The 23,419-nt window shown below is 46.0% G+C and overlaps 1 long non-coding RNA gene across 3 annotated transcripts; it reads right to left on the bottom strand.

Moving 5' to 3' along the window:
* Positions 1 to 158: 158 nt before the first annotated feature.
* Positions 159 to 23,419, bottom strand: LOC133961430 (uncharacterized). 3 transcript variants are annotated; one of them, XR_009922009.1, is made up of 3 exons: positions 23,303 to 23,419; positions 3,181 to 3,262; positions 159 to 2,934 (listed from the first exon to the last, which is right to left on the bottom strand). It is a non-coding gene; the product is annotated as an uncharacterized LOC133961430 (long non-coding RNA). The 3 variants fall into 3 exon arrangements; XR_009922008.1 differs by lacking the exon at positions 23,303 to 23,419 and adding an exon at positions 8,412 to 8,668 and having other exon boundaries at positions 159 to 3,013; XR_009922007.1 differs by lacking the exon at positions 23,303 to 23,419 and adding an exon at positions 8,412 to 8,668.

Raw genomic sequence — 23,419 nt, 5'->3', positions numbered from 1 at the left:
CAGTCGCAGCAGCAGATGCCTCCATAAGTACAACACATTCACACTGACACAGTCAATTTGTCCAGTTCTCCTCAGTTTTGTCTTTAATCTACCCCCCCCCCCCCCCCCCTCCAAAAAAAAAATTTGAAGCTTTCAACCCCCCCCACAGCCAACGCCTCTTTCTCCACATCTGAAATGCAGCCGGGTGGCAGGGAGACAAGCACTTGTGAGAGACAGTTAGAGTGGACACGTCTCTGGGAAGTGGGGGGGAGTTCGGCGGTTACACGTGACGGAGAGCGTCCTTCAAGTACAAGGCCGAGGAGGGGGGGGCGAGAGGTCGCGACCTCGCTATCGGCTTCTTGGTGGTGGGGGGGGGTGAGCAGCCGGGAAAAAAGAAAGGGACAAGACAATTGAGCACTCTCTCTCTCTCTCTCTCTCTTTCTCTCTCTCTCTCTCTCTCTCTCTCTCCCAGCAGCCACCTCCTGCTCCGCACCCCCAGCAACGCCACATCCCATCGACTAACGGACACTTTGATCAAAGGGGAATTCCAGCTCTCTGTCTCTCGCTGTTCCTATCTGGTCCTGCTCAGTCAACTGGAGCGCAGGATGGAGGTCACACTGCTTATTCAGTTCCTGGTATACTGATTAGAACACAATGGATCCCCATGCTGTGTCAGTTATGTGTGTTTGTGTTAAAGCATCCTCTGCTCCCCTACACACAGACACGCACTCACATGCACACACACAGACACACACATCCTGAGCCAGCTCACCCTGTGATCGTCACCCTGCAGCAGGTGGTGTGAGGGCCACAATTGCTTGGGTGTGGCCGGGATCTGTTCTTGGCCAGCTGTGGAGACGCCGGCCAACGGCAAGGGTCGCCTAAAGAAATGCTGCTGAGCAGGAACTGGGAGAGGAACTGGTGCCCTATCTGGTCATGGGACAGCAGGGGGGGGGGGCATACAGGTCAAGACACATGGGAAAGACTAAGTCAGGGAGTCAGAGGGGGATCAGAGAGGCTGGGAAATAGGGCAGAAGAGTGCAAAGTCCAAGCTGAGGCAGGACAACGGAGATGATGTCAAAGACTCAGGGAGATGAGCTGATGAAGAGACGAATATAAAAGAGAGAGTCAGTGGGTAATAAAGGAAACAAAAGAGATCGACGTGCATGGGTGGGACCTTAGTAACATATTCAGAATGTGTGTGACGGTGTCTCTTCATCACATCCAAAGCCCCAGTCTTTCTAACACTGTTGACATCACTCAGAATATTTCCTCACACATGAAAAAAGTTCACCACAGGCACCACAACATTGTGGAAACTGGTTCTCTCCGAATAAAGCTCCTCATTACTGGAAAACCGATTCTGAAATGTGAAATCTGTGGAGATCCCCTGTGAGGACAGGGACGAGTGGACAGAGAGGACACAGGGTGGGTGAGGAGGTCCGGGTTCACTGAAGCTGTGACTGTGTCACTATGTGTGGGAGGCTAAGACAAGTTTCCATGCTCAGTTATTATGTTTGTTATGTTATATCAGTGCTGCAGCCAGGTCAACTGTGAAAGCTCTGGAGTCTCACCATGTCACACATGAATAGAATATCTACAGCTCCTTCATTGTTTCACAAACTGCAGTGTCATCATCATCACACATGCTCTTCATGTTTGTCTGACCTCCTCTCTGGGATTGGTGCCGTCTGAAGTGTGTCGGTGAAGCTTTCGTGCCGCGTTAGCCGCAGATTTTCCGCACCAAGCGAGACTGATTCCAGATCAGAGGGGGTTGAGCAGGGACGGCAATGTGTTTCGAGGTAGATTTCAAGTTGATTTTCATCCTATTATTGTAAATTTGCTTTTTGGTCAAATGTTTTTTCTTCTGCTATTGTTTTTTTTTCATCAGAGTGGTATTTCAAGTCTTATTGAATGGTTTGTTGTTAACCAGTGGATCCCAATGGAAGGAGCTTGACTGTGTGTTAAACCTTGATGACAGCTGGACAGAGTTATTCCATCCAACCGTTACCTTTTCCACTTCAATGAAAATACAAAGACACTTTTATTAAGGAGGAAAGTAAATTGGGGGGCTTACAGGTGGAGCAGTGGTTCATGTTCTCTGTGGCTTTCCTCCCACTGTCCACACATTCGTCTAAGGTTGATTTAACTGTAAATATAAGTGTTTCTCTATGAATGTTGATCGACTCCCATCCCTCAAAGGATGTGAGGTTCATAAAATGAAGGTAAACAAAGTGAGTAAGTGAGTCATGATGTATATTTGCTTTCATATAGAAGTTATACACCTCAGTTCATCAGATGTGAGCGGTGCAGGAGCAGCAGAGGTGGTGAGGCTGGGTGGAGGTGGAGGGGGGGGGGGGGGGAGGGATTGTGTTACGTAGGGCTGGTCCACCACACAGGGCAGCCAGTGTCTCCCTCCCGCCAGGGCCCGAGTTTCCTCCGACCACCTGATTCAGCAGCCCCACATCTGCCCCGAGTTAACGTGCCCAAACCCCCGGAGCCAGCCAACGAGGGGCCGCGGCAAACAGATCCCCATGACACACAGACTAATGCAGCCAGACGGATGGCCCACAGGAACGCCTCACATGTTCCACGGAGGGAATGCAAAACATCCTGCGCTCGGCAGCACCTCGGCGGACGCTGCACATCTGGGCGGCAGATGTGGCGTCAGCAGGGGAAAGAGGGGCGAGCGGCTGCAGCACGGTTCGGCATGGGTGCTCGGGATGCTGGTGTGCAGAGCGACCGTGTGTGTCCATATTTACACAGGGCACACATTGGTTTTCATACAGGGGCCGTGCACATGTGTGTGTATGTGTGTAGGTAAATGGGCCGTGGCTGAGGCAGCAGTTCTGCGGGTGGAAGGAGAGAAGATCAGAGGTGTAGCTCTGTAGCGGAGGAGACAATCAGCCATTCAGAGCCGGGCCCTGTGTGGAAAGGCGTGGAGGCTCCACAGCGCTGAGGGAAGAGAAGTTGTTCCAGGTCAGTGGAAGACAAACATACAGACGAGTGCAGATGTTCTTTCCTCTGAGTGAAACTGATGGAAGAAAGAGGGGATGAGGAATGAACAGAAGCACCAAATAAAAATACTTCGTACCCTGTGTCCTCGCCTCTTAAAGGCAAATTTTAAAATATAAATGAAATACCACCTGGCAGATCTTGGAGAGGGAAGTGGAAACCTGCAGAACACAGAGGGCGACTCACCTCTCAGCACTCAGGGACTTCTTTTGTTATATGAGGGCGTTGTGTACAGTATCACGAGAGCAGAGCAGCGACTCTGGAATCCCTGCAGAGAACAAAAGGTCATGAGATGACATCACTCACCCCATGACTCAAGGTCCCTGTCATCATTAAGAACTGAGTTGTTGTTGGCTGAAGGTACCACTTGTCATTATTAAGTAGGTGACCGGGTCAGGTTACATCATGTCTTCTTGTCCTCGACATCAGGTGATGTGTCCTCTCTACGCGTCATCGTCTTCCTGCCACGAGAACCTGAATGAACATTCTCCACACTGTGGACTGTTTGAAGTTTCAGTTGTGAAGCTGTTGTTATTTCCGATAGTGAATAATCAACATTATCAACGCTGCACATCCAGTCAACAGGATGAGTTGACTCATTTAGAAGAAAGTGGAACGAGACTTCACCATTTAGATATGGACTAACAATTCATGAAAAGTTATCAAATCCTGTACACTTTCCTTTAGAAAGGACAAATACAGTTCTTAGATAATTTCCCCTTGCTGAAAACAACAAAGTGAGTATTAGAATACTTTATGGACACATTAAATACCTTTAACAACAGGTAGGCTTGTGACAGTAGGTCTGTCTTGCAGAAGGATGGTTAAATTGTTCTTTCAATAGATGCAATTACTTTTATTTCCATGCTTACTCCATTCTTTTTTGTAATATTGGAGTTATTGCTTTATTTTGCAGGGAAGCTGGGAAAACTGAGAATCAGGAATCAAATTATAGTATCGTAGAAGTAGTAGTATTTAAAATACATGTTTTTCCCATAACAAGGTATTTGTCTTTGCTATATTGTATTTATATCACTATATAAAGTTTATGTTTCATAATCTGAAAACTCAACATAAATAGAAGTGGATTAAAATCAACACACCTCGGGATCCTGAGAAAGAATAAAGGTCACTGAAATCATATGAAGAAATAAAGAGAGGATCCTGCAAGACGTGTTACAAAGGTCACGTGACGCCAGTCAGCGAATGAGCCGCTCTGCTGTAAATAGCACTCGTCAGGAGCAGAGCTGTACTATATATGACCACTAGGTGGCACTTGTGCTCTGTGTCTGACCACAGACTGTTTTCATAGGAGGAGGTTAAACCTGCTGCTCTGCGAGGAATCTGATTTCTGTCTGAGACGCATGACCTCTGCTAGCACAAACACACACAGACACACACACACAGACACACACACACAGACAGAAACACACACACAGAAACAAACAAGCAACGATGTTTCCTCTACGGTCAAAGAATAATCAAAGTATAAATATTATAGTCTCAAGCTTTTTCACAAACACACAAGAGGACCACATGCACAGCACAAGCCACACACACACAAACTGTACAGAAAACACATGAAACCGCCTCTTCAAGCATTACATTTACATTACATATCATTTAGCTGACGCTTTTGTCCAAAGCAACTTACATTTTAGAACACTCAGCATTTATGAGGGGCCACTTTAGGGGTTGAGTATCTTGCCAGTATCTTGCCAAGGACACTTAGGCATGCAGATGGGAAAGAGTGGGATTCAAACCTGAAACCTTCTTGTTGCAGAACACCCGCTCTATCCCCTAGGCCACGCTATCCACTCCATCAGATGAGCTCAGGATTATTTCCTGGCACAGATGAAACACCTGCGTCTCTCCTGAATGACTGGGAACGGTTCGAGCTGGAGCCGCTGCCTGAGCGCCGCCTCGCTACGTGAACCTTCCAGGCATTGTTGTTGTTGTTTGTCCTCGGATCACATTAGGCTACTGTTTCCCTTCCTCTCTGCAGTGTGTCTCCCCACAGGGACCCCCAGGGCAGTGTTTAAGAGGCCCCCGAGGGACACGGAGATGAGAGCAAGGTAAACACTCGGAGGGAAGGCAGTAAAAAAGACAAGAGGCTGGAAGCTGTGGTCACAGAGTGAGTCAACTCGCTGCAGGAAAGGTTCCACGAGCAGCTTAGTGCCTGAAATCTGTCACATGAAATTGATAAAAGATGGAAAATTAAACATCTCTTCTTTCCTATGATAGTCAGAGAGGGTAATTTGGGTCTTGTGTGTATTATTTTAAAATCAAGGGCACAGAAAATGGTGACACATCGTAATTTGATGAATAAAATGGATCACTTGTACAATGTGACTTTGGTTTTACACCTAAACAAACCGTTTGATAAGAAAGGATAAAAAAGGATTTGCTTTCTTTCTTTGAGTTGGATGAGACTAGAGCCTGGTTCCACATTACAGATTCAACTAACAGGATTTAACTTGTGACTCTTAAAGGCAGGCAGATATTATTATAGCAAACTAGTTAGCAAACAGATGCTAACGTAAACATGGTGCAGTCCCAGAACAACATTATCGTTCATTTGGTGTCTTGTTTCCTGCCACCTGAAGAATTAACATCTAAATCCAAACTAATGTGTTTTAGTTTTAAAAATAACTTGTCCTTATGCAAGGAGGTAAGAGCCACTCAGGAGTAAGCCCGTAGTGAAACTTGGATTTCAAAGTAAAACACATCCAGCTGGTTTCATAAAGTTCCCGTAAATGCATTTTAGAAACAAAACGTATTAACACGGATGTAACCGAAGTCCCATCTTTGTGCTGGCCTTTCTTTCTTCACTGTTTATGAGCCTTGTTTTTCCAATTTTGGTTCAAAACAGTTTCCTCCTGTGATTTAAAAGTTACAGAAGTGAGAGTAAAGCAAAACAGGGAAGTCTCGGGCAGGAATTAAACCAATGACCTAAAAAGAACCAGTAAAATTACAAGGGTATATGAGGAGAGTGACTAGGAGCTGCACTTTTATATATAACACAACCATTTGTCCAGTATTATAGTAAAAAAAACTGATTACAACCACTTTACCAGTTGCATATTGACAAAAAGAAAACACGCAATCTTCAACTATTTCCTCAAGACGTCCAGAAAACTGTCCAGATTGAAACGGAAAGATTTAACAGTATGAGTCAGAGGGGAAAATAAACACGTTGATGAAGACACTTTCAGCTAATTTTCATTTACTGACACAACCTGCATCCCTCTAACTGGATGAAGAACCCCCCCGCGTTGTGCGTTGGGTGTGTTCCTCACAGCTGAGGTGTTTATATCTGTGTGTGTTATCCCTCAAAGTGTGGTAAACACCTCTGTGGGCAGGTTTAATCTCTCCTCTCCCTCTCTTCCTTTTCTCCTCCGCTACCCGCTTGAATGAAAGAGCGAGTGGGCTCAGGTTGTAATTACAGTAATGAATGATTTTGCTCTACCTTTCCGGTCGTGTAACGTGTTTTCTGATCCATCCCTCCCAACCCCCCCCCCCCCCACCCCCACGTTTTTCTTTTCTCAAAGCCCCTTTCACCCCTCCCCTCATTCCGCTGGATGTGGGCTGGCTGCTGAGGCCTCTTTGTTTTTGGTAAGGAGATCCCCTGTTTATGTGGAGGTGGCGGTCCCTGGGTGTTCTGCTCTAACCACATTCACTTTGAAGTGCTCCTCCTGCACCCTACCTCCAGTGTGCGTGAGCGTGTGCACGTTGTTCTCATAAGAGCATCGGGCCCTGAGAGACCAACGCAAAACTGTCCTCATGTGTGCACAAACACATGTGGTTTCTGTGAATGCTCATGAGTTTGTATCTTGTAATGTTATTGCAGTGTGTGAGTGGATTTGGCAGCTTCGGGATCAGCTTTTCCAATTTTGATTCCATTTAGGGAACTTGCTCTGATCAAATATTAGCAGCTTTCACATCAATGTTTTCTCTTTAGGCTAAAAACACGCAATATAAAGATTTATAATTCAATATTTAACATTACAGTGGATCTAATGTTGTGGTCGCTTGTAGTGAGAAAACAACATTTCTACAAAGTTTTTTAACATCTTTAGACTCATTGTTTTGGTTTTGCTGTTTGGTTCACTCTAACTACTCACATCAACTTTTGCCTTCAGCCACAGCAGGCAGCTACTTCCTGTACTACAGCTGTAAAAACCCCACTGTACAATTCCACCCTGACACCAAAGAGCACAGTAATTAACTTACATTAATTACATCGTCAGAAATGACATGCCCCGGTGACCTTGACCTTTGACCTTAGGCTAATAAAATCAAGTGGTTTAATCCTTGACTCCAACTGAATGTTTGTGCCGATGTGAAAGGATTCCTTAATGCTGTTCCAGACATATCACCTGAACGAGATAAGAGAATTTGCTTTGCGAGGTCACGGCGACCTTTGACATTCAACCACCAGAATGTTATCAGTTCATCCTTGAGTCCAAGTGAATATTTGCACCAAATTTGAGGAAGTCCCCTCGAGGCCTTCTTGAGATATTGCGTTCACAGGCCATGGGACGAACTGGCGTCAATGTTTCAACTCTGTAACTATATTACATCAACTCCTGTTTGGTGAACTACAGACAGGCCAGTGTGTCACTGGTTTTTACAACTTGTTTTGCTGCTGCGTGTGACCAGAGAATAAATGATTGTAGGTTTAAGGTTGTTATAAACGATCCATGTGGTCACACAATATAAATTCCATCTCAGCTTGTGCCAGCTCCTTTTTTTAAAACATAAAATAGTAAAACACAAGACCCCATGCTTGTTTGCAGATAAAATAAATCATGCACATTCATTGCCATGTGTGATACTCTGTCTTTACAAACTTTAGAATCAAGTTTGGCTGCATGTTTGCCCCCCCGGCATCTGTCTGTAAAGAGTTTGCTCTGCAACTTCTTTGTTGCTAATTTCACAAGCGATATATAAACAATACAACATTACAAAATCCCCAGTTTATCTGATTCAGCATACTGAGGCATTGCTACAGGAAAAACATCGGCTTTGCCTTTAGAGAAGTAAAACTATACATGCAGCAAGTTTAGAGTCTGTGAGGAAGGAAGCAGAACTTGCACAGGTAGAGGAAGAAGAAGAAAAATCATCTGCAGAAGACATAACGTTGGGAAATAACAAGTATTGAGTTCCCAGTTTAGGATTTATCATGATCAGTGAACATCTGCTACGACTGAGACGATAGTTTATGGTTTTATTTCTTCCCACATCCTCTTCGCCCTAATTGCATAATCTAAACCAGGCGAGAAATAAATTCAAATCACGTAAACAGGGCTGAAGTTTAGTGCTTTACGCCTATCTCTCGTCTGGCCTCTCGCCCTCACACCTCCTCTCCCTGCAGGTCACAGCTGGGTCCCTCCCACGGGCGTGTTGAGCGTTACCTGTCAGACGGAGCCGGCTGTGGGATCAGGAGCTGAGAGCCTCGCTGCCTCCAGAACACTCATGAACTCGCCCCCCAGCGAAACAGCCGCAGAGTGGGAGGGACAAGTGATACGAAAAAGCCCCAGAGTCGCTGACCCTTGATTCCACGAGCAGTTCACAGAGAGTTGAGTCAGAGGTGCGGGACAGCTAGTTAATTCCTCTCTTCCTCAGCGGCCTCCAGACTGAGCTGACACACAGTTACAGCATGAATGGAGAGAAGCAGGAATCCTGTTTAAATAAGAGTGAAGTCAACTTCTGGATGCACAGTGGACACCTGTCACTGTTCCAACACATATATTCATCTCCTGTTTTCTGCAAAGGGAAATCTCATTAGAGGAGTTTTGCTTTAAAGAGGCCAGATTCTGATTTATGTTTCTGATAAAGAAATCTTCTCTTCTTGCAAGAGCAGTTTCACGTTTGGTCACTTGCTGCAGCGAGTACCTCCGGCTGCAGTTCCCCCTAATGGTCACTGACAGCTGTCTTTAAAAAAGAGGGCCTGCTCCCTGAGCTGCAGCGGATATTACTGCATGCAGTAACACTATGGGCCACAGAGACAATATGGAAGCTCGTCTGAAGTTTGAAAAGCTGTTTTTAGCCTGAGAGGAAGTGTTGATACAGGGATAGTGATGCACAGTTCCTTAACTCTAGTTCCTTGTTGAACTGTAAAAGTTATCGCTTTAGTTTCATTGAACTTATTACTAAACATCAGGAAAGAAGGCCTTGTACCTTTCTGGTTTTATTACACAGTCGATAAGTGACATTTACAGCTGATGTTTTAGATAGAAGTAAATCTTTCGTTATTAGATTTATTTTTGAATTACGGTGCCTCAACACTGGCTGTGCTTTGAAAAAACACTTTCAGACAACAAAATGCTTCATCGCACATATTGCTTAACACAACATATCCTTCATTTTAACTGTAACCTAACATCTGTGTCGGGGCACTAGTCTGGAACGACCTGTGTTTGGTTACATGTCAGTGTTTTGGTGTCTCTACAAGTGTGCGTTCAGTAAGCGCTTACCACCAAAATCCTACACAAGCTTCATGGTGAGAAAACAAAACACACACACACACACACACACACACACACACTGTATGTCCCCAGACGAGGATGCTGGGAGCCAGCTGTGAGAGCAGGGATCTGTGGGCGCACACAGGGTTCAAAATGAAACACCCCTCTTAATGGAGGGAGTGTTTCTAATTAGGCTGGCAAGCTGGTAAACACAACCAGGGGTGCACCACGTCCGAGGTCAGATTATCAAGCTGGAAATAATGGAGCCAGCGAGTGGACTCCCTGTGAAACCCCTCGTCCCTCTGCTGCTCTGCGTCTCCCCTCTAACCTGCACAAGTCCTCCCCCCCCCCCCAGCCCACTTATCCCAGCTCCCCTACTCGAGTGTTACAGCAGCCCAGGGAGAGGCATGTAAATCTGGCCCCCTTTGAGCAAGCAACGGGCTCCGGAGAAAATAAATCTGCAGAGGTTCACAGTGAGTTCAGCCAAGCCACAGCTCCAGGCCCTCTCTCTCCTACCCCCCCCCATCTCTCTCTCTCTCTCTCTCTCTCTCTCTTTCTGAAACTGCTGCTGTCTCTGTCTCAGCACCCTTCTTTCCATCTCCATCTTTTCGTGTCACTCCTCGCTCTCCGTCCCCGATCCTCGCTGCAGATCTGGTAATGTCACAGACGGACAAAGCTACAGTGATGTCATTGTTCTGAGGGACAGTCCCCCCCCCCCCCCCTCACATACAGTGTGTTGTGTCTGCTCGGGTTTGGTCGAGTGTCTGATTCGATCTAATTAGTCCAGTTTGGCCCCAGCACCACTATGGGACCTCGGTTTCCTGAACTTCAGAATGAAAGCCATTAGTTTGTCTCCAGTGGGAGCCACATGACAGGAGACATGTTTCAGAGACAAGGACGAGAGAGTAAAGTTTGCGATTAGTGGGTTTGCTCGGCCATTTATGAGAATTAGATCTGTTCTGATCTTATTTCCACAGCAGCTGGTTTGAACCTACTGTGTGTGAAAGACTGGAAGTCTGAAGTGCTGCTCTGTGTCTTTCCTGCAGAATAAAGGAGCAATTACCAGCTAAACAAATCCATAGTTAGATTTCAGATTTCCCTCATTTGATCTAAAACCTTATTTATGGTACATTGGTGTGAGAACATAATCCCGGCAGGAAGTGATGCAGGTTTTCTTTTCTTGTTATGAGAACACATGTTGAAAACAAAGTAATGATCAGCTGACAGGCGTCATGTGAATTTTTACTATCTTGCGTCACCAAATGTGCAAACAACTACGACGTCCCTTTAGAGAGGCAAAGCTCTTCCTAATCTTCATTTGATTGGGATTCTTTACTACAAGGTGCAAAGTCCACCAGGAACCTCTAGTTACAGAGTGCAGCTGTGAGCTGTTCTGCAGAAAGAGGTTAAACTTATTCACATTGTCACAGAGAAGAGGCAAAAGTTGAATTTGGATGGGAAATGGAAGATCTGCAGTTAAAGAGGCTTTTTAACCTTTATTAGTGATTTTATTGTTATTTAACTCTTATCAAAAAGATCTTATTAAAGCATCAGCAGACTTCCGGTCTTAAACATGGCTGAATTGTACTGTCATCACCGTCTATCTCCAGTGACATAAGCAACGCATGTGTTTTTCAAATCAAGACAGAATAATGTGCAAATGCAATGGAGGTTTCTGTCGCTGCAGAGGGAGAAGGCTGGAGCGAGCACGGGTTGTTTGCTGCGTCCCACTGGTGGATCATGTCAGGCAGCTCTCTGTTAACACTCCTGAGACCTCTCCTCTGATGAAGCTGTTTATCAGAAATGGACAGATAGTTTTGAAAAGAAAGAGGAGGAGGAGGAGGAAGAGGAGGAGGAGGAGGAGGAGGAGGAGGAGGAGGAGGAGGTCTGGTCACTGAGTACTTCCAGACCTCTAATGAAGATGGATGTGAGGACACAGTGTCCACGCTAACCCTGTCAACTCTGACCTGTGACACAGCAGAGCGCACAGGCCTATAGCTTGAGAAAGAGAGAAAGCTTTGGCAGGACAGTACCGCTTCATTTGCAGACGATAATCACACGACACCCCCGTCCGGCACAGTTTGCAGTTTCACCGTCCCACTGAAATGTTTTCACACCATAAACCAGATCAAATTATGGAAATTATCAGCTTGCATTAAACAGGCAGGAAAACAAAGGCCTCATTGTAGCTCAACCCGCTTTCAGCTCAGATCCACGAAGACGGTCTCTGACCACGCATGAGCACATTGTGTCCGCATTGCACTGACATATAATACTCTTCATTATTTCTAATCACCGCTCCTCTGTTTATGCTTCCAGGACAAATTGCAGGAGTAATTGGAGGTAACCCCTCTTTGTCTGTCATTAGCTGCTCCCTCTCCTTATCTCTGGGTCTCAGGCCAACCCCCAATCCTCTGATATTATTGATGTCTCCCTTGACAAGTGGTGAGGATATCTCAGAGTAATGTGCAGCTCATTCAGCAGGGGCCTCATTCTTAATCCCTGACCGAGAGGAGGGAGGACTCTCAGTTTATACAGGGAGTGGTGGGAGTGTTAGATTACACTGGGCCTGTAATTATAAGGCCCCTTGACTGATAAATAGAGGCAAATGCTAACACAACATCCGTGCATGAATGTGCACGCTCCTGCACACACATGCTTGCGTGCACTCAGGAAAATATACAGTCCTGTAGGTTTGGTTTCAACGAGATGGAAACGGTTGTTTGGTGACTGAAGTCCCTGGAGGTCCTGCAGCTCTGTCCTCATTGTTCAACGTGTTTGTGTTGATTCCTTCAAACTCTGAATGAGCAAAAGATCATATCCGGCCGGTTTGAAGTTCTAAGTTGAAGTGGCTCCTGCAGACAGGTGCGTTTGCATAACAGGATGTGGATAAGCCAAATTAATAATTGCTTGCAGCTTGCAGCAGAATGCATCAAGCTCTGACCTGGACGAGCTATAAACGTGTGCTCACATATTTTTATTTGGTGCAGAAATAATATTAATAATATCACAGTGATATAATCGCTTGATTTTAAAAAGACATTAGCACTTTATGATGGAAATTAAGAAAATCATCTGACTCTTACTAAATGTATTCAGCTAAGACATCATTCTTCGCTCTGCCTCCAAGCCTCCTACATTCATATACAGTGAGAGCCTCACATAACCTGTATATCTACACACATGAGTAAACTGATGAGGCAACAGGACAGAGTGAAAGGATTCTATGTCTTTTTGTGAGAATCAAAGAGAGCACTGTCAGAGACAACACTGATGAAGAGCTGCAGCATCACCAGAACCACAGGGGTTAGATCTGACATAACAAACACAACCGAAGGGGTTTGATCCACATCTCTTCAAACAACCACACATTTCATGTTGCTACCTTTGAGGGTGAATGCCCAACTGTGTGTTCTGTGTGCACTCTGACCCCGTCCTGCACCCCCCCCCCCCACCCCTGTCCTGCCGAGCTCAGCCTGGCTCAGCCAAGCTTAGGTCGACCCACTCAACAGGACAAACTGCAGGCCCCCTAATCAGCTCATTTGGTTGCAGATCAATGGCACTGATGACAAGAGCCTAAGCGGAGACTGTGGACTCAAAGAATGGTCGAACAAAAATCCCTTCTTAAACGACGTCCTCGGAGCAAATGACCCCCGGGGCAAAGAGGTCAGGAGGTCAGTGACCTGGGTGGGTGCGGAGGTGGAGGTGTCCGGCTGGGCCTGGGAGGGGTAGGGGGGGGGGGGGGGGTTTGAGTCCCTGGTGTCCCTGCTGGTGGGCCAGCTGAACAAACAGCTGGGAACAAGGCCGGGCTTCAACATGAAGAGACACAGAGATCCAGCCACACAGGCCCGGTTCTCAGACCAGGCTAGATTTGGGACGGCACGAGGACAGTGAGCTGCTTTCTTCTCCGGAAAGAAAAGGCCTCGTCTGATCGGCGCACATACCAAAGAGGAACCCACACACTTACAATGCTTGCAAGAAGTCATTCTTGCACGTACATACACAGACGTGGACACACACTTTATCTCATGCAAAAACCATGAATCCACAGAGCCCCCAGACCACTCTCTCATCTGTCACACAAAAGGCCTGTGTCTATCTAACTTCTGCTCAAAATACCACTCCTGTCCCCGAGCCACTGATGGACACTCGTCTGTTCCTCCACAGGAGATCCACTGTCTCCACCGACTTTACTGGGATCCTGCAACTGCTAAAAATCCAGCCCTGTTGCTATCGCACGGAGGAAAAGCCGCATTCCAGGAACTAGTCCACATCTGCACAGCGTTTTTCAAGATGTCCTTTTGGCAACGCTGGTTACATTAAAAAGCTCAAAAAGCTGATACAGGTTGTCCAGCAGATAAAACAGGCGAGGGCATTCATCTTGCCATCGCTCCTGCCCCCCCCCTTTTGCCAAACCAAACACAGGCAAGCCTCGACCAGCGCAGGTCGACCTGAGTCGGATTCCCAATTGTACGCGCTCCAGTTCTGGCAAAACAGGGTCACCAGAAGATGTGCAGAGGGTTTTTGGTAAAATACACACATCGGCACACAATAGTACACAGACAGCCTTGTTTGGGGCAGCGGGGGGGCACAAGCTCCGGTAATGAGTGGCACACATGAAAGGGTGGCTCCTCACGAGAAAACAAACTTCGCCAGTGGAGCCGTTGGCAGCGGGGTGACCTCTGAGCCTCTCAGTGGACGCTTTGTCCCCCGATGGATCCCCTCTGACAGCCTGTCACTCAACTCAGCTGTCTCTATCAACCAATCAGGGCCCAGCGCCAGCGGCCCGCTGGGAAAACCCCACCCGATGAAAGAACCTGGTTTGAAGCCCAATGGCGTTATCGTCCTGGACAGTCACCACAACATCTCAGTCTGATCAAATCAGTTTTGCTTCTTCACAGGATGAGTCTTGAGATAAAAAACTTGTTCAAATGTATTTTACTGTTTGATTTTAAGAAGTTGATTAGGTGACATTTATTGCATTCTAAAAAATAAACTGATTAGCATCTCTTTTGTCTGTAATTAAAAATAATCTGATACATTTAGCATTCATAGGGAGATTTTTTAATACCTGGATGATATACATATTACTACACGCAGCAGACACAGAGCAACATTAGCATTGATTTGAAGTTGTCTTTTTATCAATCCTAAAAATGCAGTTGACAACACAGCACTTTTTAAATTATGATAAGACTCATTATGTGTCTGCGGGTGTCTGCCGGTGTTTCAGTCAATATTTCATACTTGTTCTGTTTTCTGTCAACAGAAATGGAAAATCATGCAAATGTGAACAGTGTCCAGCTGTATTAAAATACTCATGTGAGTACAAACAGTGGGAGAGATGCAAACAGATAAAAGAGTCCAAACTGGTTCACACTGGGCTGAATGCAAATACAGAGCACTGACACTTAAGAAATATGCAAAGTATGATATCATTTCATCAAGCGACATTTAGCTTTCGAGCAGCATTTAGCTAATTTCCATTCAAATTAAATAGTTTTGCACACTGATGCTACGTCATGTTGTAAGTTTTGGCATGGTCGTGTTTGAAGAGGAAAGAACTGTGTCACAGTCAGTCTGAGTTATATAAAGTCAAACAAAACAAAGGGTTAAAAGCAAGTAAAAACAAACACAAGGCCAGGCGCTGAGTGGCATACTGACACACAAGAACGCACACCTATACACACACACATACACTCACACACACACACAGCTCTAGAAGCTGTGTCTGTGTGTGTGAGGAATCTGTTAGGTGTCAGAGCTCACTGTACCGCTGCACATTGTGAGGAGACAAAGGACAGGGAGTGGGGACGTTCACTCCTGCCGACTGCGTCTCCAGTTTCATGTCCTCTGAGGGCCGCTGTGTAGGTGGAGCTGCTGGTCATTTGTGTGTCGTGAGTGGGCGGCGGTGTGTGTGTGTGTATGTGTGTGTCTGTGTGTGTGTAGCGCTTGCCCTCGGCAGTGCATGCAGGATTTTCACGTGTCAGGAACACCATTTGGAGAATCCGTGTGGATCTCGTGGCACGCGGCGCCGGCACCCCCTTGCCCCCCCCCCCCAGCGCACACACACACACACACACACACACACACACACACACGTCTCCTCTTTCACATGTCACCACCTCCGGGCCTTACAGATGGATGAGAGATGATCCTGCTGAGTGTGTCAGTACCGTTTCTGTTTCTGATCACCAACTGACTTTAAAATCCACAAGGGAGGTATGCCACTTTAATATGAAGAACTATTATGAGAGGTAAAATGTGGCTTATTTCATTTGATTCCTCAAAAAGCACTGATTCATCACATGTGAGCTCTGTGTGTGGGGCCATGAGAGGCCGTGCTGTGTTGACATCCACACCAAACAGGAGAGACCGTGAACCAGACGCATGAACATGAACAGCCATATTATATCAGAGCAGCTCTGTTGACACTGTCTGTACATCCCAGCAGCTCCCAGCCTCCAGACTGGAAGTTTTAAATAACTTTGTCTCACACTGCTTCCCTGTTTGCACTTGTGAGGTCCGCCGCTCCAAACCTATTTTTTCCCCTTGCACACGCCTCCAGCCCACGTAAACACAAACCGATCATGTACTGTGCATGTGTTTGAAAATCTTCCATCTCTCCCTGGAGCTGATTGAAGCCGCAGACATGTGAGGAGTTTCCTACTGGGACTCGTGTACTTGGAGCAGCTGCTGATTGCGAAACAGGACGTCACGGACAACTGCCTCCTCCATCCATCCCCGGCCGAGCTCTACCTGACCCCGAACTTCCCTTTCCATGAGTGAGGACTTCCTCCATTTTCACAGTAACAACAAGTCCTCTTCTTCACTCCCCTGTCTTCACTCTGCACTCTGAAACATGTCGTCTCACTGGCCTCGGACTTCTGACTCCGCTGTGGGAGAACACCTAATCTGTGCCGCATGGATGGGAAAACTGAGAGGATTACCGGGGAAATGATTCTCTCCATGGCTGCTGAAACTAAAGTGGGTTTTTTGCTTTGGTGGAAAAAGCGCTGATGGGAGATAGAGGCTTTTTGTGTCTGCCTCCCATTGTCCTGGTACCTTATAAATCTTCCACGCCGACACCTGACACCTGATATCGTGGCCCATTTGTCACCCGTGTTTACGTCTGGGATGTTGAGTGTTGTCAGCAGAGGATGCTCCACCCCCCCCCAACCCCCCCACCCCCCCGTGCTGCCCCCCAAGGGTGTGGGTGTGTTGCTGGGACTGACGACACTGGGAGCCGGCTGGAGGGGTCAACATTAGGGTGGAGGAGTGCAGGAGGAGGCCAGACAAGTTAAGCCTGCTCCTCTGAGGAAACACAAGTCTCATCACGTCCCACTGAGAGAAAGATGTAGAAGTAGAGAATGAGATATAGAGCGTGAGTTACATTAAGTTTGGAAAATCTACTTTTAAACTGGTTGTTCAGATTACAAAGGAAACACTTCTTACCCATCTGTTGCGGTTTCTCATCACGGAGATAATTATGTTTCCTGCTGACTTCATTTTTCCATAAAGGCAACAGCATGTGAGATAATGAATTGCTTGTGCATTTGAAACAACCACCGCCAGAATTACCATTAACATTCTCGAGAAATTCACAAAAAAAGCTGAAAAACATCTCACAATGTAAAAGAAAGAGGAAAAAAACTGATCCTGGATCCTCCCACTGAGTCGGACCCGGATCAGAATACAATGGATTGTTCCCCATTTAAACTAATGCTGCTCAAAGACAGACACACAAACACAGTTGAAAACATAATCTGCTCGGCGGAAGTAACAATGAAACTAACTTCAGAAGAGAATTAAGAAACTATATTTATCAGTGCCTTCATCACGCTTTCTGATTCTAAACTGATATTGTTAGGGTTCAACAGGTTTGTGCTCAAACACTGATTTGTCAAGTCTGGGGTTCCATGCTTGATAAACCCTGAGACAGTAGATAAAAGACAAAAACCTTGTGGTCAACCGTTTTTAGTGAAGAAGTTCAGATGAAAGCTTTCTACAGTGAGGTCAGGGGAATACCCAAACTAGCAAGTATCTGATCCTGGAACGATAAGTTTAAAGTGCCACATTTTAACCAACATTCACCTCCCAGTGCTGAGCTGGTGAGAAAAGTTTAGACATTGACAACAACATTGCAAACTAACTGGAGTCAGCGACACGGTAAGTTCTTTCCTACTTTTGTTTTTCCAGCGTTTAACTTACTTAACTATCTATCAGTGCCTCTATCTCAGATGTCAACTGTACTAAACACATGTCCCTGTTTATTCACCGGCCTCACGGCACCACCCCTCCACTCCGCCTTTTGCACTCCATCCAGACTCGAACACAATAACCCCCCGATGCCAATGCATCGGTAAATACTCGCAGGCTCTCTGGCATAAAGGAAAATAGCCGAGCAGGGAGAAGAAAAGAAAGAAAGAAAGAAAGAATGGAGGAGGGAGCGGAGCAAGAAAAGAAGCGGAGCAGAGAAAAGATGAGGCTCTGGTGAAGTACAACTCCTGCAAAGCCGGCTTGGTGCTTGGCAAAAGGCCAGGGAGGGGAGACAATGCAACGCTGTGCAGATCCAGGGATCTATAGACACTCAGTGGAGCATTGGGCTATTGGGAGGGGAGGGTTAGGGAGGAGGAGGGGGGGTGGGGGGGGGGCTAAGCATTCTGTTTTCCAAAGCCAAGCACAGAGGACACGATGGGGCACTGCAGCGGCTGAAGCCGGGTTGAATTGGTGCGGCAGAATTTGCAGCACAGTCACAATGTATAGAAAATATTGACCTGACAGATTCATTCAGGGGATGCATAGGGCTTTTGCTGTCCTGCGTGACCAACAACCCCCCCCCCCCCCCACTAAACTCCCATCCTTCAGTCCTTACAGCAAAACCGAACCCTCCCATCACTGAGCCTCCATATCCCCAGCTCAAGTCTCACCCTGGCAGCACCTGCTCTGTGTCAGACAGCAGAGACGAGGGGGCTGAGCAACATACCAGGAACAATCTGTGAAAGGGCCGACTCAGTCCGGCCCCCGGGCCTTTTAATAAGGACGGACAAGAGGAATACAGCAGCTCACTTTCAGCTGCCCCCTCCTCGCGCTGCACTCCGTCCTCCAGCCACTCCGCTCACATCATTACGTTTTCATTCATTTCAATCAGTGTTTCATTTCCTCTCTCCTCTGCTCGGCCCTCTTGGCGATACGCGGAGGGTCAAGGCTAATACTGGGAAAGAAAAGAGTGAACGAGAGGGGGAGAGATGAAGAGGAGGAGGAGGGTGAGAGCAAAGGAGAGAAGGAGAGATGGAGAGAGAGGTCCACCCCTCTGAGATCAAAGCCTTGGTCCCATTGTGAGGACTGTACAATAGAGTGCTGCATGGAATACACTCAGACAAAACCCTCCCTCCGCTGCACACCCCCACCACACAAACACACACACACACACACACACACACAGAGACACACACACAGACCAACTGACAACAAAGCTAGGAGGGGGTAGCAGGGGTAATAGGAGGAATGAGTGGGACTGTGTACAGTATAGTAGAGATATTTCACATCCACACACACACACACACACCACACACACACACACACACACACACACACACGCACACACATGCAAATCCCCAATCAAAGAACAGTTGGAAAGTAAATAGATTTTTACATTATTTTTGGCAAAGTTGTTAAACATTATTGAGTGAACATTATTCCCATTCCCTGAGGGCCATTGTAGAAGTTTCCCAGGAAGCGAGACCATCGGCGTGTGTCTTCATGTGCAACTAATTTTCAGAAGCAAAAAAAACATTTCACAGGAATGTCAACATATCCAAGATGCTAAAGTGAACCTGAAGCCCAGAAAGTATGCTTTTTTAACATGAAATCTACGCCGACAATAATCTAAAAAATCTAAAGGTTCAAACCATCACAAATCATGTAAATGGAAAAACCCAGCCATTATTAGCATGTTATGTAAAGTAAATCTGTCTTTTAAGATAAGACCCACGCAGATGTTCAGATCTTTTTTCTCTCTGCTGCATGACTGATGGCGAAAGTGTTCCTAACCACAACCTCGAGCAGTGCAGCGACATGACATACAATATCCTGCCTCGACACGAGCTGCATATGAAGACAGATTAACCATAGTGTCAAGGACTCGCATATGCCTCATTAAAAAAAAGACCAAAAAAAAGTCCCCAAAGATCCCCCACAGAGGAGAGCTGGCGGTTGGCGTTTGGCTCCTACAGCTGGAACCAGGGAGTGACCTCAGGGAACAGGGACACAATAGGACGAGACAAAAACTTCCCAGAGCCTTAAAACGGTTTGAGAGCTTTTCAGTCGAATTCTCCTGCCTCTTGAGTTTGCAGCGAGGCAAGTGTTCAAGTGCACTTGTGATTATTGCCCCCTTGTTATTTCCTCTTTTTCTGAGTTTACTCCTTTTCTGCTTCTTTCTTCCCCTGTCCTCCTCCTCTCTCCTCGTCCCTCTCTCTAAGCCTGCGGGGCTTATCTATGGGGGTGAGGGACGGAGGAGAATGGGGAAGACAGGCACTTTCATGGCTGAGTTAGGAGCCATTAGCCCCCTGTGTGCTCGGCCCTCTTCTACCTCCTCTCAGTATTAATCTGCAGTGACAGCTTCACTGTTTACCAAATCCACCCGGGATCCTGGGGGATGACTGGCCGGCGCCACTCTGCTCCATTAACCTCTGACCTCCAGCGTTACGGCACCAGAGCCAGGCCCGGGGCTCGGGGTTAACCGACTCGAGCAACCGGTTGGACACCTGTCGGATGTTCGAGACGGGACTCCTGTCTCACAGAGACAATCTGCACACTAAGATGTTTCTCAGCTGGACTTCAGAGGACAGGGACATGTCGAGCTACAGTCTGAGTTTAATTAGAACTGAAACCGTTAATTCATGAATCAGTTAATCACCAATTTTGCAACATTTAAAAGATAAAAAGGATAAATTGAGATGATTATCTGCAGATCGATCATGAACTTTAACACAGATCCTCATCCGTGGATTTGCACCTGAGTTGCGTCTGGTAAAATTTGCATTGGCAAGGGTGATGAAGACAGCAACTCCTATGATCCCACGCTGCTTCATGACGAAATCAAACTAGTTTGATTGTTGTTGTTTTGATAGAGACCCCTAGCAGCCGAAGTTTAATTCTGTATATAAACAATAACAGTTAGTATTTTGACTGGGCTGGTGGCTCGACAACTGGTCCTCGTCAAGATGTCACATTTGGATTAGAGTTTAGTTTGTGGACCTCTGAGGAGCAGGGAGGCCGATCTTACCACCTAAGATCAGAGTGAGGTTATGATTCCCTCTGTCTACTAGTCTTTATACTGAGCATGACTAGGCTATGCTAGCTGGCTGTTGTGTGAACGTTAGAGTGGTAGAAGTGTTCTCGAAAGAAAAGTCAGCAAAATATTTGAATCAGCATAGAAGTGTGCTGATTGTATCTGCTGATGAAGAACAACTGGCACCAAATGGCCTCTCATGGCAGAAGAAAAACGAGCCGTGATACTTCTGTGATGACTGAGTAGATCCAGACACCAGTGGGAGCAATGTCAACAACCCAACGAACCCAGAATAATAAAAGAAAGTATGAACCTCACTGAAAGTCAATACGATTGAATCAAAAACAAAGCAGAGCGTATTATCCTCTGAACCCTCGACGGGTTCTTCAGAGAATTCCACCTCTGCAACCAGTAAGTCTACAAACACAGACGGGGTTTTTAATGGTTTCGACACAACAGGGAGACCAAGCTTCTGGGAGCGAGAGGAACTCACAGAGAGTCAGTGTGAAGGCGCTGCTCCTTCTTTTGATTATATCCCTCCACGTGCCTTCTGATCCATTTCCCAGGCTGACCACTGCGTGCAAGGAGTATTACAGTCTGTCCCTTTGAAGAATCTGCAGCAGTCAGTATCTCTTAGCGTCACTTTCCTCTGCTACTGACGACGAGCTAAAGGTTTGTCGTACATTAGATTACTGCACGTAACTTTTTAATGTCTGTGAAGGTTGTAAAAAAGGCTGAAGCTCTAATAAAATAAAGAGTTTGTGTTTATGTTCTGGCAATGCTTCTGCAACTGGTATTATACATATTATACAGGTTATAACCCCACCTCCTCCATGTTAGTGGATGGGACATGGATCACACCGAAAAGTCAAACATGCATTAAATAAGATGGTTTCAGTCATTTAAGGTAGTTCTTATCACTCTGACCTACATCCAAGTGACTGGTTAGTTATTTAAAGCCATAAAAAGTAGGTGAAACATCATGATTGACAGCTGACACTGACTCACGATTGGTCAAGCATGTGCATCAGGTTGACCTTCACCCTGCAGGTCAGTCTCCCAAGTTGCTTTTAGAGATATAGATATATATTTTTTGGTTTCATTCCAGGATAATGGCAGGAAGAGGAGAAACGTTGTCCATCCTTGTACAAAGTCTATCTTAGGTCGCTTCACAAAAACAAGTCTGTTCAAATCTTGAATATTTAACTGTTTCAATACATTTATCATAAAAGTAAAACATTAATGAAACAGAAAGTCCTGCACCACTAATGGTCATTTCCGCTGAGTTTGCAAGATTTGACTTTAAACATTGAGTCACATGACCCTCATACACGATAACACAGCCTGCAAAGTACAAGTGCTCTGACTAAGCCGCTCTGGTTGATCTTATGTTTAGCTCGTGGTTTTACACAGAGGTTCACTCCCGGCCAAACCGGGTCTCAAGACAACTGACTAAGCAGAAGTTTAAAAGCATCACACCACAGTGTTAATGCAAAGCTCCAGAAACAGCCACTCAGCAAATAGCGACTTTCAGCCGATGTTCAGTAGATGGTTAAAAACAATATTTGAGTCTGGTACAATAACAATAAAACAATCTTAGCCTTGCCAGCAAACGTTTATGATGTTTTATGAAGTCAAATGAAATTATCAAATTAGAGCTTTTTATTTTTAATCTGACTCAACCGTTTTTGTTGGGGTGAGATACTTTGAGGATGAAATTTACACATGGTCATAAATTAGGAAGTGAGAAATAAATGGTCAGAAACTCAAAAAATAATGCAATTAATCATCAATTAATAAAATAGATATACATAGATCAAGCATGGATGCATGGCTGCTGATATTGCAGATCTGAGAGTGTGTCACACTGCACAGTCATATTGTGTATACATAAATCCACACACACACACACACACACACACACACACACACACACACACAAACACACACACACATTTCCCAGCACTGTGTTGGCTTGCTGCAAAGAAACACGAGCATGCACTCTCATAGGATATCACAAGACATCTTGAAACTCACACACACAAAGACTCACAGAAACACAAACACACTCCTTTAGCCAAGCCAAACACTCTCAGACACGAGGAGTGACAAAGCATCACGTCTTTCCATCAGCAGCACACACACTCCCCCCCTCCCCATTTGGCCTATGACCTCGATGACAACAAACTGTCATCACCATCACTCCTGGAAGGTAAACACAGAAAACTTGCCGACACACAGAGTGGTGTACTGAAGCTGTGTGTATTTGTGTGTGTGTGTGTGTGTTTCTTAGGGTTAATGTACTCCCACTTCTACGTGTGTCCACGTGTGTTGTGTCTTCTGTGGTTTGTTTCTGCCTCGTCCTTTTCCCCCTGATTTTAATGACATCATCACGTGCTCTGGTTTTATCAACTGTGCCTTTCTTTCCAGCAGCCGGCCCACCTGCGAGTGTGACCGGAGCCAAGACTCTCCGATTTTTCTGCTGAACGTTCAGGAAAATGCAAAGTTTACAGAACACAACTGCTGCCAGAAGAGAAATATTTACCCAAGGTGACGCAAGCGGTGCCCCGCTACTGAACCGCTCCCGGCTATATATAGCAGATCCTCAGCACCAGGCCAGAGTGCTGCACTCGTCAAAATAACGTGAAAGAGACTAAATCAG

This window comes from Platichthys flesus, chromosome 10, assembly GCF_949316205.1.
Source record: "Platichthys flesus chromosome 10, fPlaFle2.1, whole genome shotgun sequence".
NCBI classification, from domain to species: domain Eukaryota; kingdom Metazoa; phylum Chordata; class Actinopteri; order Pleuronectiformes; family Pleuronectidae; genus Platichthys; species Platichthys flesus.
This window is presented reverse-complemented; position numbering and strand designations above follow the sequence as displayed.